This window comes from Narcine bancroftii, chromosome 4 (assembly GCF_036971445.1).
Source record: "Narcine bancroftii isolate sNarBan1 chromosome 4, sNarBan1.hap1, whole genome shotgun sequence".
Classification (NCBI taxonomy): Eukaryota; Metazoa; Chordata; class Chondrichthyes; order Torpediniformes; family Narcinidae; genus Narcine; species Narcine bancroftii.
Genome location: NC_091472.1, coordinates 254100501 through 254105752, shown reverse-complemented (window position 1 = coordinate 254105752; position 5252 = coordinate 254100501). Strand labels below are relative to the sequence as shown.

The 5252-nt window shown below is 38.9% G+C and overlaps 1 long non-coding RNA gene across 1 annotated transcript in view; it reads left to right on the top strand.

Annotated features, from left to right (window-relative positions):
• Nucleotides 1–2737, top strand: part of LOC138760101 (uncharacterized) — a 43149-nt gene extending 40412 nt beyond the window's left edge. Inside the window, exon 3 of the long non-coding RNA XR_011355406.1 lies at nt 2323–2737. This is a non-coding gene — a long non-coding RNA (uncharacterized lncRNA). The remainder of the gene's footprint in view (nt 1–2322) is intronic.
• The last annotated feature ends 2515 nt before the right edge of the window (nt 2738–5252 follow it).

Genomic DNA, 5252 nt, shown 5'->3' with positions numbered 1-5252 from the left:
ATACGTCTGTGATGATAGCATTGAAAACCAGAACCTATGAATATTTGTAAATCGGTCTGGGCAGGATGAGATGTCTCTGAAAACTGTGGGACTCGGCTCTACATCAGACGGACATCTCTATGCTTATCACTGAATCACCTGCCACGTACACCCCCAGAGCCTCTAGTTATGGAGTGCTGCCGGAGGTGTCACCACGCAGGTATTCATTGATTGAGCAACTCAACAGCTTAAGGCTAGGAAGAAAACAGCACCAGTCAGTATCGGAGGCACACACAGAATTACTGAATTACATATTCTGCAGTTTTAGGGGCATGTCTGAGCAACCTGTTCAAAAATTGCCCAATGAAGTCTCCTGCTGTCAGTGACAGAATTCAGGTCTCCTCATTTGGAAAGTATCAAGGATTGATGTAATTTCACCTGGAATTTATTACAAATACAACAAATTTTGGGAACATTAATATTGGATTGCATGGTATGTTAAAAAAAATTGACACCATCAAATATCGAGGGTTTTATTTCATACGTCCTGATCTTTGCCAGGGATGGGTTAATTCATTTGTCTCATAGTCCTTCCAAAGAAAACATGACTTTCTGTGCCCCCTTTAGTAATTTCTTCTCCAGGAAGGTTAATTTGGTAGCCTCCCTACCCACCCCTCCACCCCCAGAAATGCCAGTGCTTGTGGTGCAGGCAGCAAGCTGACCAATTGACATCACTGTAGCATGTGAGTTCTCAGCATGTATCCCAACATTACAATAGCTGGCACAACATTAAATTAACCTAATTACTGAAGGCCACCCTGGACCTCCTAAAGGGGAACTACTATTTGGCTGCAGCAGGTGTTAGCAATTGTGAAATCCATTCTGAAATGCAGGAAGAATGAGTAATAACACAAATTGGGAGGCAGAATGCTCTGAAGTTTTCAAATGCTGCACTGGAGGTCTTGTTGGAGAAGGAGGAGTGGGCCAGGGTTCTCACCAGGAAAACATTTAAAAGAGAGTGGAGTAAATTGGCATGGTGTCCATTGCTAAGAGACCAAAGTTGTCTAACCTCCTGATTGATCTCAACATTTTCTATTCTTTCTGAGAAATTCAAGGAGTTTCCAGATTTAATGCTTTTCCCCCTTTTAATGTCATTTTCATGCTTTAAACAGTAATTGGGAATATAGTGTGGCTACAAGTGATTGGAACCACTATGTACTATTGCCTCCTACAGATGCTGTGGGATGTGTTGAGTTTCCCCACCATTTTTGTGTATTAACTACAATCACAGCACCTGCAGACATTTTTTGTTTTAGGATCCAGGGTTTTTTTTCTTGGTGCTCTATTGCCACTCTTGACAAGCATTTGTTGGATCCCCCAACTGATGGGTGAACACTTCTGATGAATGCATGTTGGGAAAGCAGAAGCAAATCAGAGGTCCATGTTTGCCTTTGGTATGTTTCACATAAATTAAGAAGGAATGTGGATTTGAAATAAATTTCAGTCAGCACAAGCGTGGTTACAAAACGCACGAATACAAAGAATGTAGGAGAGAGAGAAGGCCACCAGGCCCCCAAAGTCAGCCATTTAATACAATCATGGCTGATTGGCCCTGGGCTTCAACTAATGTAGCCCTCAATTCCCCACTCATTCAATGGATCACCCTCCTCTTTAAACATGACTCGCTACATGAGCCTTACTTCAGTGTGCACTATTTTGTCATTTTTTTTGCTTTTAATTGTTTCCTGCCCTGCTAATTTGTTCAAGGGTCAGTTCCAGTCTTATCTTCCTTTTAAAGTCCTAATAGTTTCACAATAGTGGGACGACAAGAATTCAGTTGATAGTTGGTGGACTAATTATCTTTTTTCAAAAAGTGCAAAAATCGTTTGTCGTGCTATGCTGCCCAGTCAGGTGCTCTAGTTGAAATTAACTAACTTTTAATTTAATAATTTAACTCAGTTAAAACCACACTTCAAACTCAAGGCCGTTCAGCCTAAATATGCTAAACTTTCCCAGTCAGCTCATTTGCCACTGTACTGGAGTGAGTAAGAACTCGCTCATTCCATTAGCACCATCATGCCACCAGCTTCACATCCCCCACCCCCCTTCCACCAAACCCTGCACATTCCCTCCACAGGAAACTGAGAGGATTAGTTGCCCATTTTGCACTCAATTCTGTTTTACATTTACTTGAACTCATTAAAATTACCCGCAGTATAGTTAATTAACAGAATGACTTGTAAGCACCTTCTTGAAACGGCAAAGTCTGACTAATTGCATTTAAATGTATCTACAATTAGATGCTTATGACTGTTAATATTGTTATGTCCTGCTGTTTTCCAGACACTCTCCCAGAGGCTTTGGGCTGCTGCAGGATGCCTGAATGTAGGATACATGCCAGCACACTCAGAACACTGGGAAATATTAGAGCATCTATACAACATAACGCCTGAGCTTTCTCACTTCTATGTTTGTCGTTCTGTGATTTTCGATTCAATGGATGAAAGAGAAAAAATAATTCAGTCAGTTATATACAAGCAGAAAACTTCACCAGTAAGTGTAGGAAAAGGAAATAAAGTCTGAGTACAAAAAGAAAGATGGTCTCAAAACAGGATTTAAAAAATGCATAGGAAAAGTGGGAGTTTTACTTCTGCTACTGCTATAAATTTAGAGCATTTTCATTTTCCTCAAACCAACACACACTAATTGAGCAGGAATGAATAGTGTAAAGTTAAGCTTTTTCTTTTGGATAAATGGATTTATGGGGTTTAATTATGATTATCCTGGATAATATCCCTTTTATCAGATTTTATTAAGGTATAATGCGATTTATTATAATAGTATTTAACTGATTTATGCGTATAATCATTTTAATAGACCATCACATTTAATAAGGGATGGAATTTAAAATTTGTCATATTGTGCATTTACTTTAATTTCATATTAGGTATGTGTTATTATTTTGCTTTGCTTTATTAATATCTTGTATTAATGTTAAACTCAATAAAAAATATTTTAAAATAAAGCTTGGAATAAGAAGGCCCACCTCATGGCCTCAAAGTTGACCTGGGTTGTGAAGCAGAAATTTGCATCAGGTTGGCATAAAAGAGTGAAATTAATCTTCTGACATTTTTACTGAAGAAGAAAAAAAATAAGTGCACAAGTCAAACTGGTAATTCAATACCCTCTGGAGAATCCCTGCCTCTGGACGATACGAGAAAGCTCTGTGCAATTTGGAGTTAACCCCACCCTGATCTCTACTGGGAACCATGACTAAGCAAGGCAGAGATAATATTGAAAAGGAAGGGCACAGACAAAATATAATTCTATTCAATTTTCAAATTAGCAAATGCATCTTTGGGAATTTGAAGAATATACTCTAAGGATTCTTGAAAAATTAAAATTAAAAAAAAAAAGCTGAAGTAGGAACAGTAAGAGTGAAGAATCAAACTGAAACATCCACTAAAAGCTTTTGTTCTGGGCAGCACAGCAAAAGCACAGAAAGCTACAGAGTGAAATAACTGACTCCGGTGGTCATGGAACCGAGTTACACCAAGGTCCTCATGAAATTAAGAATATTTTGGGCAACTTTCTATCAACTTCTTTTGCATGAATTTGCAGAAATAGTATCTTTTGCTATTAAATACTAAATGTTATCGCAATGAATTTGAATAAATTTGACATTTGAGAAATGCTATTAACATAAATATCACTCCACTACATGCACAATAGCCAAATACTTGGAGAGATGGTCTCACAGTCTAATACATTTTCTTCACTGAGAGGTATAAATTTCTTATTTTAATGTTATACTTTAATGAATTTATTATATTTATGTTCATTAAAGTCGTGAGCAGAGAAAAAAAATCACTAAACACATTAATTGGTTCATTAAAAATGGCATAGATACATTTATATCCCCAGTGGTTTTATCCCATGCACACAGCAAATGATTAATGGGAAAGTTATTGTTATAGTTTCAATATCATATTTATTAGCAGCATTGTATTAATGGAGTCACTGAGGGTTTTACTTGCCCAATTTGAATACTTGGTCAAATAAATATGTTCAAAATCTTACTGTTGAATTGGATGATGTTCATTGAAATTCTTACATTTCTAATAATTTTGCTTTCTGGGAAAAATAATTTGCCGTTAAGAAGCTGCAGCTGGAGATGAATTCAATAAAAGACCCATATGGCTTGTCGCCTGGGAATTCATAGATCTACTTCGGGGATATTGGAAATACATCAAGCAAATTGCATGAAGAAGTCACGTGTAATCAGGAGAAAAATCTGAGACCTCTATAAGGAAGGCTGAGATTTGATGAAAGCAATGGCTTGTGCTTTGACTATAAATGAACTCAGGGTGCAGGAAACGAAAGCACGAATACTCTTCCCCAAGGTTAAGAGTTGTTGAGCAAGCTTTATTCCGCAGGAGTCCCTGTTGCAACAGTTACTGCACACTTTAATACAGTGGCAGTCAGATCTAACAATGTTTTCAATGGGTTCTCTCTGGAGACCCGTGTAACAGTAAATGAGGCAATTCAATTACGTTTTAAATTACAAAGGCAATATTTAGAGAGAGGGGAAAAAAAACTATCTTGATTTGCTATTCAGCCAGTGAACCCCTCCCGCAATCATATTGTTCCGTCAGACTGAAATGTGTTCATATGACAATGATGTATTTAATGTGGAATAATGGGGCTGTCATGTGGCCAGTTTGCTTAAGCAGCCAAACTCCAGTTCTTGCTTTGATCCCAATGAAACTCTTTTTACCTGCATTGATCTTAAAACGATTCTTTATGAATACTGTTGCAGCTGCCTGCTGGTTGGAGGAGACTGGCCATGTGCACGGCTCTGTAAGGCTGAGTCAGTAATGGGTAGAGGCAGCATGTGACATATATACTTCTCAGACAGCTTTCAGTATTAGGCTAGTGGCTTTCTGCCATTGGCCCGGTGCAATGGACCAGCAGCTCTTTGTGGTGTGTAATATTATGCCTGTGAGAGACTGAGGCTGAGAACTCTCTGTCGTGCAGGAGCGAGGCAAAGAGATTGGGCACCCTGCTTGAAGCAGGGCGAATCAGCTGCAGACGGGAAAAACTGACTAGCCAGTGCCTCATTTGCTTGTGCTGTCAATACCAGTGTGAAACAAGAGAAAAGAGGAGCAGCAATTCACTGAGCGCCGTGTGTTCCCAGCTCAGAGCATCAGCAGACTTCTCGTTTGCAGTCCGGTTGAACTGTGTGCATGGGAGCCACAGCACCATATGGCGTG